Source organism: Pipistrellus hanaki, assembly GCF_964339955.1.
Source record: "Pipistrellus hanaki genome assembly, chromosome: 10".
Classification (NCBI taxonomy): domain Eukaryota; kingdom Metazoa; phylum Chordata; class Mammalia; order Chiroptera; family Vespertilionidae; genus Pipistrellus; species Pipistrellus hanaki.
Window position 1 is genome coordinate 42,195,856 of NC_140512.1, and position 13,851 is coordinate 42,209,706.

The window sequence follows — 13,851 nt, forward strand, 5'->3', positions numbered from 1 at the left end:
AATCTAGTTAACAAAATAAACTGATTAACAAAATAGAACCAGAGGCATGGAAACATGGAACAGATTGATGAATCTCAGAGGGAAGAGGGAAGGGAGATTAACCAAAGGACTTATGTGTATATATGCATTACCAATGAACATAGACAATAGGGTGGTGAAAGCCTAGGGCGGGCCGAGACCCAGGCAGAGCGGGGCAATGGGGACGAGAAGAAGGGACATCTGTAATATTCTCAACAACAAACATTTAAAAAAGAAAAGAAATATGTCACAGAAAAAAGCTGAGTAAAACTTGCATAGGGACAACTAGCACTTTGCCTTTTTTTTTTTTTTTTTTGTCTTCTATTGTAAAAGTACCAAACTTCAACTATATTTCTTAACCCGTGAAAAAAATAGAGAAACTCAAAGGAAAAAAAACAACAACAAAGGAAAAGAGAAACACAAATAGCATATATATATATATATATATATATATATATATATATATATAATCACTCTCACAAGTTAGTTGAAGGCAATTTGACAAGGCTGAGCAAAATTTACAATGTACTCTGAATTGAGACCTGGATTTGAAACTCAGCTCCACACCTGCTAGGTATGTGGTCTTGGGTAACTTAACTTCTCACTTCTCCAAGTTGCCATTTCCTAGTCTGCAAAGTGGGGCAAATCATTTTCCTAAATAGTTTGTGAAGTTTAAGTTAATGCATATAAAACATTTAACAAACGGTAATTGCACTTAATTGTCCCCTAAATGGAAATTCCACTTAAATTCTCCAGCCCAGATTTCTCTGAACTCCAGGTCTGTCTCTATCCAACTGCCTCAGTAACATCTGCTGATGTCTCAAGACCAACAGGTCTACAGTTGAACTCAGGCTCTGGCCCCAGATTCTATGCTCCACAATGTTGCACCTTATTAAGTGGCAACTCCATGTATCCAACAAATCAGAAACCTTCACTTCCCCAAGTATTCCTCATATAGCAGCTGAGTCTAAAACTGCAGATCTGATTATTGTTATCCTGAGACCAACAAGGGGCAGGAGAGGGCAAAGTAGCTGGAAGCAGAGAAATCCTTATTGCAGCACCATCAGATCTTTTCTACTTCTTCACTTATCTCTTACCGAACTCTCCTCATCCCCTCGGTAAAGCACAGACTCCTTCCTTTATTGGGCACTCTGGTCTCTCCCCCACTCCGAGGATCTTTTAATTTGCAGCTGTTTCTGCCTGGAAAGTTCTTCTCCCTCTTCATCAAGTTCTTTTCCAGCTACACTTCCAACAAGGTCAGACTCACTAGGGAGCTCCCAGCCAGGTCAGGTTTGCCCACTTCACAGGACTTTCCCTTCTTAACTATTATTCAAGGTCATGATTCTATGTGTCAGTCTCACTTCCCTGGTAAGAAGGGTCCCAGGCACAGGTGCCGTTCTCTCCCGTTCACCACAGTAACTTGAGAATCTAGTTCAGAGGCCAATACTAAGCTCAATCAATGGTTTGCATAAATAAATTAAAGAATATGTTTTATTTTTACAGTTGTAAAACCATGTATTTCAAAAGAATTTACAGGTCAATTATTAAATTAGTAAGATGAATGAATAAGATACACAAAAATCAATTGTATTTTCTATATAACTCACAACAGTTAGAATATATAATTAAAAATAAATGTCATCTACTGTAATAACAATATAAAGTGCTCAGAGACATCTACCAAAGTACAATATTATATAGAAGGAGAGACATACCATGCTCATGAACAGGGATTAATTAATGTAAAGAGGTCAATTCTCCCAAAATTGATTTAACACATTTACAATTAACATGTATTCTTCTTCACTTGTTAGCTTTGAGAAACTGTGCAAACTAAGTTTAAAATGCACATTTAAGAACAAAGGCTTAAGAAAATCTAAGACATAATAAGGAAAAAGAAAATAAAAAGACACCTTGCCAGATTTCAAGACTATCAAAATGACTATAGTAATTAAGATAGTATAGCATTATCAGTGGCATTGTTAAATTTGCCAGTGGAACAGAGAGCAGAAATAAGACTCAGATAAAATAGAAGACCTGACATGTTGTAGCAATAGCATGAAAGGTAGGGGGGAAGAAAGGAGTTTCAATCTTTTCAGTCTAGGATAACAGGTTTACTCATACAGGGGAGAAAAAAAAGCCAGAATCAACACAACAATATAAAGCAGATTATATCCTGAAATATTAAAAGACAAAAATCTATGGCAGATAGACTAAAAAATGACCCCCCATGTGATATTCGTGATCTCATGTAATCCCTTAGCTGTAAGGTCCTGTGACTTGCTTCTAAGGTTAGCTGATTAGGTGTCACTTCCAATTGAGCTAGTGTTAGTAGTTTTTCTACTGATTCGCTCCTATCCTGGCTTTCATGAAGTAAACTGCCATATGGAGAAGTCCGTATGGTTATAACTGAGGGGGGTCTTCAGCCAAAAGAATGAAGGCTTTTAGTCCAAGAACCCACAAGGAACTGAATCTTGCCAATAACCACAGAGCTGGGAAGCAGATGCTTCTCTAGGTGAGTGTCAGATGAAATCTTAGTGCCAGCCAGCAACCTGATGGCAGCCTTATGAAAGACTGTGCACAGGACCCAGTTAACACGTGGATTCATACCCATAGGAACTCTGAGATAATCAATGTGTGTTGTTTTAAGCCATTAAGTTTGTGGTGACTTTGTTATACAGCAATAGACATCCGATAAAAGTATTAAAAGGCTTAGAGGAAAATAAGAAAGGGTAGTTTTAGTGCCAAGATTGGAAAAGATTTTTGAATAAGATAAAACACTATAAGTAACAAACGAAAACACTGACATATTTGCTTACATTCAAATTAAGGATACCTGAGTAGCAAAATAGATTACACAAACTGTAGCACAAAGATCATGAAAATAGAATGTTTTTAAAGGATTTGGAAATAATGAAAATTCCAGTGCCACTGAGCACCTGAACTTGTCCCAAATCCCCCTTTAGAATCTCTACAAAATCCTACTTTGTTTCTTCTACATTTTTTCTTTCACATACCAAATTTTAAGACTATAAATTTATTTCTTAGTTTCAATTATTAATGTTTTATGTTATCCTGATCATCACAAATGTATACATATTTTAACACAGTGTTTAAGCAGACTTATGAGAGTTACAGAAATTTAGTGACCAATGTTACTTACTTGGCAGATATTTAGCAGGGAACTATAAGTACCAGGCACTGTGGTGGGCCCTGGACATGTACAATCCTATATAATAAAAGCCTAATATGCTGACTGGTTGTCCATTCAATCAAAGGGCAATATGCTAACGATATGCTAAGCCTTAATGATATGCTAAGCCTCCCAACAGCTCACTATGACGTGCACTGACCAAGACATTCCAACTGGTAGGTTAGCTTGCTGCTGGGGTCCAGCCGATGGGGACAGAGTGAGACAAGCCGGACATACCCTGGAGCCCTCTCATGGTCTCTCCCCGGCTGGCCAACCTCTCACGTCCCTCCCAGGCCCCAATAGGGTATCGGTGGGTCCTTCAGCCTGGCCTGTGCCTTCTCGAAACCTGGGACCCTTCTGGGGATGTCAGAGAGCCGGTTTTGGCCCAAGCCCACAGGCCAGACTGAGGTATTCCATGGGCCTCTAGCAGTTTAATATTTAAGAAAGCTAATTTTTTTTTAAAGCCTGACATATTTTAAAAACGAAGAACGCTGCAAATATCTGACTGTAAACTGATTGGAGTAATAAAATATAAAATAGGTGTGCCCCCAAAAGACTAGTCAATGTTGATTTTCAGAAATACACTTTACAAACTATAAATCCTTAATCTCATAACTGGGACACCACAAAACCGTCAAGAATCTTATGCAGACTTCATGAAAAGTCAAAGAGGTTCTTTCTAATGTTGTTTTTTTTTTTTTTAAGAAAAGGGTAAAAATATTTTTCTAAGAAATCACATCTCATTAGCCAAAAGACTTAGGTGGGCCAAAAAGCCAATAGATGTTAAAAACAAAAACTAAACAAAATATATATACCCAGGTAATTAGGCAGTTTTCAAAAGTATATAGACCTTGGCATTCCAGGGTGCATGTACTATGGTCACAGGCACCCAATAAGGAATACTGAAGTTTTCTGACACAGAATTTGTATTATTTGCTACTTGGAAGCACAGGAAACTGAGGCACAAAATGCAACTAACCAAGTACAGGAACCAGGGGTAGATCCAGCAGTACCTTTTTACACCAGCCACTGGCCATTAAGCCTGAATAAATTATCTCACATGCATGCACACACACACACACAATTACCCTTCACCTTCACCTCTCCCTAAGAAAGTAAGATAATGGAGCAGCAAAAGTCAAAGTACTAAGCAGGTCTAATGGAGAAGAAAAGCTGTATGTTTAAAAACTTGTCTCTAGGAAAAATCTTATTGTTTCAAAGGGTCATGAAAGCCAACATAATCAATATTAAACTGCTTTCAAACAATTCAAACTGTGCGATAATCAGTCTGTTTCTCAAAATTAACAGTATAAACTTCATTCGAGTAGATATATGAACTACTAAGAATTCTGAAAAATATATCCTTTCTGATATCAGTAATTTAGAGTTTCATTAGCAATGAAATGACTGTTTCAAAAGAGCATTGTTAATCTTGTACTAAACATTAATTGGACATAATCTAAATAGAACATAAAGGGAGTTTGGAAAATGCTAGCTTTAATAAAGTTAAATATTTTATTTTGTTTGCTATAAGACTTCAGAGGACTTAATCAGTGAACATATTTTATAAATTTCTGTCAGAAAACCATTATAAGGCATCTCCCTCTTAAATTGACTTGATTGTAGAGTATTTTTCTTAAACATATCTCAGGACTGGTTTTTTAAGAAAACCCTGTTTCCAAGAAAAAACATATTAAAAGAAAAAAGATAAATCTGTATTGATCCCTAACTCTTGCGATCAACCACACACTGTTCTGCAACTTTTGTCACTTTATAACGAGATAATTCTCACTTCACTTAATGAAATACACCTTACTATTTTAGTGAGCTATGTAATATCCTATTGTTCATCAAAGAGCTAAAGAGCTTCTGGGGGTCTACTTTTTAACAGCTGGAAGTCACACTGCAACAAATAGCCATAGAAGCAGTTCTTTCTTGCTGACTTGAATGGGATGAGGAACACTTACATAAAGCTAAGATAGAAAGGACTATGGGACCATCTCCTAGGACAGAACACAGAGGAGGGATAGATTGGTAGGAGGTGGTCTACCTCTGCACATGTGATTGGAACCATCCAGGAAGCTGGGCTGTGCAAGTTCATCTCTGACAGGCACTATTTGAATCTGGAACCAGAGTGAATCAGAGACATTATAGAAAGATGGGCCCAAAGTGAGTCCCAAGGAACACTTAGAAACTGGCTTGATGAGGGAACCCATAAAATCTGTATTTGCAAAATTAAAGCCCAAAACAGCGAGAGCCTTCTCCGCACCTATCCTGGAGACTTGGGGAAGAAAAGGCCGTAGTTGGATGGACCTAACAATGGTCACTGCCATTACTTTTTGTATGATCTTAGGTAAATTGCTTAATTCCTCTGGGAGTCAGGATTACATAAATCAGCATAGGATTTCATAAATGCTAGGTATTACTTTCATCATCATGACGATTTCTGAAATGTAGCTTCTGGCTTTCGTTTCATGTAAGTCACTGATGACCTCAGCAAGGACAGTTTCACTGTGGTTTTAAGGGCAGAAATGAAACTGGAATCGGCTGGAAGGGACCAAAATGCTTAAAAACTTATCTTTAAGAGCCTTGGCCATGAAGAAGTGAAGAAAGTTAGAGGGGGGATCTCTGTCTCAAGAAAGAGCAAGGAATAAAGGAGAGGTGGATGTGGTTAGAAGTGTGATTGTTGACTCTGGAAGTGGTGCAGGCTGGGTCGTCTAGAGACAGAATGGAGTTCAAGGAGCAGCAAGAGGTCAAGGCCCTGGGAGGACTGTCCATGCTGAAGCCAAGTCCACTCAGATAATGGGTGCTGAAAGTGGAGATGAAGACTGAGCTGGGTGTCAATGTCCACTTAATTTCTGAAATATGGTGGTGAGCAGACCACAGGGAGGGAAATGAGCAGAGCCTCCAATGAGCCTGTCCATGGCTGCAAACATCAGAGTGCACAGGCCCACCTTCAACCAGGAGGCTTGTGGGATATGGGAGAATATGAAGAGCCACACCTTGGCTTTAAGGAGTCTTTGAGGAAGAGCCTGGAGGTTGAAAGAAGAGGACTTGAGAAAGCTCCCTAAAGAACTAAGGTGGGGAAAGAAGGGGTGGGGTAAGGGTTTTGATCAGAGGATGACAAGCAACTATATGGTGCTGGTTTAGAAAATAGAGAGATGACCATGGGATGAGACAAGGGGATTTAAGCCTCTAATGCCAGGAGGAGGATGGACGCGGCTTTACAAGACTGGGCCGGGGATCCTTGGATAGGACTATGGGCCAAAGCATTTCTCACCACATGCCTAACCAAGTAAACTCTGTGTATCCTCCTCATGTATTATATTATTCCCATGACACAAAACAGACAGGAATATAAATTCCTAAGACTTTAATGAACCTAACTACATTTCTACTGCAGGGGAAGAACACATAAATTTAAGTAATAAGAGAATTGTAACCCCTTCTCAATTTCACTTTAAATACTCAAAAAATCCACATACCAGTTTTGCCTATTAACGCAGTCCTGATATTTATTCCCATTTCTATAAATTAAGACCAAACACACCGAGCAAATGCTGTTGCAGAAGCCAATTCTGAGGAGTGTTAAGACCATTCAAATCGGAATTGTAACAGGAATGCAAGAAACAAGGTTTCTCAAAAAACACTCTAGCTGCTTGAGTTAGGTTGATTGCCAGGTTAATTTCTAAAACACAAATAGCTATTCATTCTATTAAATGAATAGAATCCATAACCACTTTATATTCTCCCCACACCCATGTCCACCCCTAGGCAGTATCCATCAAATAAAACTGCTTGCTTCATGTCAGTTTACTAACTCTGTAAGGAACGGTAGAATATTTACTGGAGGTTAGAATGCTAGACTCTGTGACAATAGGGGCTTTAATACTTTGTCTCATTGAACACTTACTGGTACAATAACCATATTATCTGTATGGTATTATCTACTTCTTACAAATGAGGAAACTCTGGCTCAGAGATATTAAATCATTTGTCCAACAACACTCTACTAATACCTGGTAGGGATTCAGACCCAGACCCAAGTATTTGGATTCTAAAGCTTTGTTCTTGCCATCAACCACTCCCCATCACAAGCTGTTTCCACAGAAGGTGAAGCTGTGCTGCCTTAAAAGGAGCTAGCTACCAAGACTTCCTCTTGAATTTGCAATTACAACAAAGACATTCGAAAGATTCAGGACATAACTATTTAATGACAAGTCCAAATGACTGCAAATCAACAGGTCAACGGAGAGCCAGCAAATTCATGAACTGGAAGTTTATTTATACTTACATTCCCAAACTACTTAAAGCTTTCTACTTTATTTGAATATTCATTAATTAATATTTGAATAATACTTTTTATATTTCACTTAAAAATATTTTTATTGATTTCAGAGAAGGGAGAAGAGAGAAGGAGACAGAAACACCAATGATTAGAAAGAATCATTGATTGGCTGCCTCCTGTACACCCTCCCAGTGGGGATCGAGCCCACAACCTGGAATCGAGCCCTGACTAGGAATCAAACCGTGATTCCTGATTCATAGATCAACACTCAACCACTGAGCCACACTTGTTGGGCAAATTTCATTCTTTTAATAAGAAGGAATCTAAACTTAAGAAACTGTATTATGGAGCCCACTTGGTTGTGCTTCAATAATGAGGGTTCGTTCTATTGCACATCTACCAGGAGGTCATCTGCTACCTTTGATAAGCCTATGGCACTTCATTATGAAAATTCAAGGCTTGTAGAAATTATACTTACTTGTAAAATTTAAATATATCATTCCATCCCTATACAAAAGATTATAATGAAGTTCAAACAATTACAGATGGCAAGTATAAAAAAATTCCAATTAATATCTTAACAGATGGCTTTCCAGAGATAAGAGCTGAGTTTGTCTCTACTTAAAATCATTCAAAATCTTTAAATCATGTCCATAAAGAAGAGCAACAGAAACACTGATTAAATTGAAAATGGATTCTACTATTTCTCAAACAACCAAGTCAGATTCCAAAGACCTGAATGTATCGGAATTCTTCAAATTGCTTTGTTTATATCTTTTCTCAAAGTTAATAATTAAACATTTGGGGTATTAAAAGACCACCTTCAGTTAACATAAATTTATCACATGATCCATCAATTCCATTATGACATGTCTACCCTTCCAAACAAAACATATGTCCACCCAAAGACCTGTATGTGCACAGCACCATATTTATAATAGCCCAAAGTGGAACCCAAATGTCCATTAGTGGGTGAATAGATTAGCAAAATGTCACAAAGTCCTACAAAAGAATACTATTTGGCCCTGGATGGTTTTGCTCAGTGGCTAGAGCGTCAGCTTGCAAACTAAAGGGTCCCAAGTTCAATTCCAATCAGGAGCACATGCCCAGGTTGTGGGCTTGATCCCCAGTGGGGGTTGTGCAGGAGGCAGCCGATCAATGATTCTCTCTCTTCATTGATGTTTCTATCTCTTTCTCTCTGAAATCAATAAATAAATATATATATATATATATATATATATATATATATATATATATATATATATATATATTTTAAAAAAGAATACTATTTGACAATGAAAAATGAAGTACTGCCCTGGCTGGTGGGGCTCAGTTGTTTGATTGCAGGTATGATCCCCGGTCAGGCCAGGGCCACGTACAGAAGGCAACCAATGTTCTCTCTCACATGGATCTCTCACAGAAGATCCTTGTGCCTGTTTGTATTCACTTTCCATTTCTATTCCAGCCTAGCACTAATATACTTCCTGTCTCTATAGTCTGCCTGCTCTGTGGACTTCATATAATAAATGGAATCATGTAATATGTGATCTTTGCATCTGGCTATCACTAGTGTAATGTTTTAGAGGGCCTATGCTGTAACATGTGTCAGTACTTCATGCTTATTGATTCTTAGAGGGGTACATGCCCTTGACCTGAATCGAACCCGGGACCCTTGAGTCCGCAGGCCGATGCTCTATCCATTGAGCCAAACCGGTTTCGGCCTGTTAACTCATTTTAAATACCAACTTCTCAGAGTTGTAAAGATTAAAATAAGATATTACAAGTAAAAAGGCCTGGTTCTATGCCTGGTACATAACAGGAATTCTCCAAATGATAGCTCTCTTTATTCCTCTTACAAAAAATGGGGTAGTAGGAGATAATACTTAAAGACCCATCCAATTCACCTAATTTTAGTCAGAAAATGATGAAAATCCATTAAAGCAAAGACAATTTTCATATGCTGAACATTCTTCACATAACATTTAAAAAATCTTCCTTAAAAATAAAAGTGGAGCAAACCTATACAACTCCTGTAAGACAACACAAAAGAAAACCTAGATGACCTCAAGGATGGCAAGGGCTTTTTATTTACTTATTTTTAAATATATTTTATTGATTTTTTACAGAAAGGAAGGGAGAGAGATAGAGAGCTAGAAACGTCAATGAGAGAGAAACATCGACCAGCTGCCTCTTGCATACCCCCTACCGGGGATGTGCCCGCAACCAATGTACATGCCCTTGACCAGAATCGAACCTGGGACCTCTACCACTGAGCCAAACCGGTTTCGGCTGGCGAGGGCTTTTTAGATAAAACATGCAGGGTCCATGAAAGAAATCATTGATAAAATGGACTTCGTTACAATTAGAAACTTGTTCTATGAAAGACAATGTGAAGAAAATAGTAAGACAAGTCACAGAGGTGGAGAAAATATTTACAAAAGACACATTTGATAAAGGACTATTAGCCAAAATATAGAAAGAACTCTTAAAACTCTGTAAGAAAACCACTCATTAAAAAAAGGGGGGGGGGGCGCAAGAGGGCATAGAGGGGATAAATGATGACAAGGGGAAAAAAAAATACATACATACATACATATATATATATATATATATATATATATATATATTTTTTTTTTTTTTTTTAAATGGCCACCTTGGCCTGTGTGGTTCACCACTTAGAGCATCAAAGGGTCTAGGGTTCGATTCCCATCAAGGAAATCCCCAAGGTTCCATCCCCAAGCCAGGCAGGGCGAGTGTAGGAGGCAACTAATTGATGTCTCTCTCACACATCCATGTTTCTCTCTCTTTCCACTCTCTCTAAAATGGAGGGGGGGGAGGGGCAGCGGGAAATCCCCAGGTAAGGATTAACAACAATAAAATGGGCCAAAGACTTTACCAAAGAGACACTGATGGCAAATATAAGCACACTGATAATACCAAATGCTGGTGAAGATGTAGAGCAATAATACCAGGTGTACCGGCTAATAATGTGGATTTTGTGATCAAAGAAAACATGGTAATTTTAAGAAAGATCAAAAGTGCTTTATTCAGCCCTAGCTGGTTTGTCTCCGTGGATAGAGCTTTGGCCTGTGGACTGAAGGGTCTCGGGTTCGATTCTGATCAAGGGCACATGCTTAGGTTGTGGGCTCGATCCCCATTAGGGGGCATGTAGGAGGCAGCCAATCAATTATTCTCATCATTGATGTTTCTCTTCTCTTCTCTCCTTTTCCCTCTGAAATCAATTAAAAATATATATATATTTTTAAAAGTGCTTTATTCAAAGTAATGTCTATCGCTAGCTACACATTTCCCCCATCTTTCAGGTAATTTGTGGATACCATCCTCACAGAACTTTTCTTGTTTTGAGGCAAACCATTCAGAGACCCAATTTTCCACTTCTTTGTACATTTTGAAGTGCTGCTCAGAAAGTGTGTGTGCCATCAATCGGAACAAGTGGTAATTTAAAGGAGCAAGGTCAGGTGAATACCGCGGGTGGGTTAATACCTTCCAGGCAAGATCTTTTAACATGTCTTTAACTGGTTTTGAAGTGTGTGATGGTGCGTTATCATGAAGCAAAATTACTTTGCCGTGTCTTCTGGAACATTCTGGTCATTTCACAATCAAAGCCAGGTTCAAACTGATTATTTGTTGTCAGTATCGATCAGTATTAATGATTTCACCTGGTTTTAGCAGTTCATAATATACACACCCTTCCTAATCCCACCAAACGCAGAGCATTGTCTTCTTTCCGAAGCGATTTGTTCTTGAATTCAATGCTGATGGCTGGCCTGGATCAACCCATGAATTAATGTGTTTTGGATTCCCAAAATTAATCCACTTTTCATCGCCAGTCACTATTTGATGCAAAAAAGACTTTCTTTTGTGCCCTGGAAGCAACATTTTACTAATGACTTTTCAGTTTTCCATTTGTCTTTCGTTCAGTTGATTCTTCCTTTAAAACCTTTCCCATTGCTTGTAAACAATTGGAAATTGTTTGCTGAGCAACGTTTAATCTTTTTGTAAGTTGTTTTTGAGTTTGACACGAATCTTCATCCAATAATGCTTGTAATTGTTGGTCATCAAACTTTTTTGGTTGACCTGGACATTCTTTGTCTTTCACATTGAAATAATTATTTTTATAGAGTTTAAACCAGCATTCACAAGTATCTTGAGATGGAGCATGTTCACCATAAGCTTCCCAAAGTATTCAGCAGCACTTTTCTTCAAAATAAAATAATGAATTAAAACTTCCTGCAAATGCTTTTTTGGTATGAAATTTGACATTTTTAAGCATAAAAATATCTATGATGTTAACACCTTCAGAAATTTTGACATATGAAGTTTTGAAGCTTGCTATCAATACAATAAAACAGCATATATATCAACATATGTGTAACTCCATCTATTGAAAAAAATCTGCATTAGTAACTGTACACCTGGTACGGTAACTCTCATTCATTGCCGGTGGGAATGCAAAATGGTACAGCCACTTTAGAAGGCAGTTTGGCAGCTTCTTACAAAACTAAACATACTCTTACCATACGACCCTGCAATCATTTTTTTTAAAAATTCAATTTTAATTTTCGTTAAACATTTTCTGTAAGAAATGTTATTTTATTATCATTCACACAATTCAGCAATTACACTCCTTGGAATTTACCCAAATGAACTGAAAATTTATGCCCACACAAAAATGTGCACATTGCGTTTATAGCAGCTCTATTCATAACTGCTAACACTTAGAAGAAACCAAGATGTCCCTCAGTAGGTGAATGGATAAACTGTGGTACACCCAGAACCACAGAATATCACTCAGCATTAAAAATAAATGAACCTTCCATAGAGGAAACTTAAAGGCATATTACTAAGTCAAAGAAATCAATCTAAAAAGGCTACGTACTATATGATGCCAACTGTATGACATTCTGGAAAGGTCAAAACTATGGAGACAGTAAAAAGATCAATGGTTGCCAGGGACTTAGGGGAGGGACAGTAAATATAGAGCACAGAGAATTTTCAGGGCAATGAAACTATATTCTGTAAGATATCATAATGATACCATAAATCAAAATAATTGGAAGTAGAGGCTTATTTTCTGATTTTTTATATTTTGCAAATCATCCTATCTAATAATCCTATCTAATAGAGTAATATGCAAATTAACCATCACTCCACGACAAAATGGTGGCATCCATAGACGTAAGATAGCAGCGCCCAGTCCTCTCAGGCCCACCAGAGACCCCCAGATCCCAGGGAGCGCAGCCCAGGCTGTAGGCCTGGGAGGTGGCTGCACCCCCTGCGTGATCTGTTATTAGCTTTAGCCCGGCCGTGCATCCCTGGTGCCATCTGCTCCCAGCTGTGGCCCTGACCATCCGCCTGGGAGGCTCCCACACCCCCACCATGCCCCACTCCAGCGATCCGCTTCCAGACCCAGCCTGGGCCATGAGCCTTCCCATGAGTCTTCGAGGCAGCTGCCCTCTCCCTCCCCCCAACCCCCTCCAAGAGATCTGCTTCCAGCCCTCCGTGGGCCTGTGAGGCGGCCATGCCCTCAGGCGCAATCCACTCCCAGCAGTGACCCAGGTCCTAGGCCTGTCGGCTGGGAGGCACGTGCACCTCGCAGTGCTATCTGCTCCCAGCCGTAACCTGGGCCTAAGGCCTGTTGGCCTAAGTGAATGCTCCGAGAGGGAAGCAGGTCCTCGTCAACAGGGGGATAAGATATTTACATTAGCCAAAACCAGTTTGGCTCAGTGGATAGAGCCTTGGCCTGCGGACTGAAAGGTCCCGGGTTTGATTCCGGTCAAGGCATGTATCTTGGTTGCGGGCACAACCCAGGGGGTGTGCAAGAGGCAGCTGATCGATGATTCTCTCTCATCGATGCTTCTAACACTCTCTCTCTCTCCTCTCTGTAAAAAAATCAATAAAATATATTTTTAAAAAGATATTTACATTATGTATTAAATTTAATAAAAATATAATTATTCAAACAAGCCATAAAAACAGTAAAATGTATGGCTTTAAATTAGAAACAATGCTAGGACCCACCATTCTGGGGTAGGATAAGAGCAAATGCATTTAAAGCTTCACAGTTTAATTCTCTCCATGTGTCTCTCACTTTCTAAAATCCAGAAGAGCTCTGAAATTAGTACTTACACTAAATAAATACAGCTGCCTTCCACTGGAGATCAATCTTTGTCCTAATTATATAATACAGAAACATGCTGTTCTCATTCCCCTAAATACATGTATATTTATAGTTATGAGAAATTTCAGATGTCATTAGTATAGAATTTTCTTCTATTAACATCTTAGTATTAGGAAACTATTTTCATTATCTTAGATTTGATACTTGAAC

General features: G+C 38.6%; 1 protein-coding gene across 3 annotated transcripts in view; it reads right to left on the minus strand.

Moving 5' to 3' along the window:
• Window positions 1-13,851, minus strand: part of CUL1 (cullin 1) — an 89,594-nt gene that overhangs the window by 62,615 nt on the left and 13,128 nt on the right. The gene's annotated exons all lie outside the window — the stretch shown is intronic.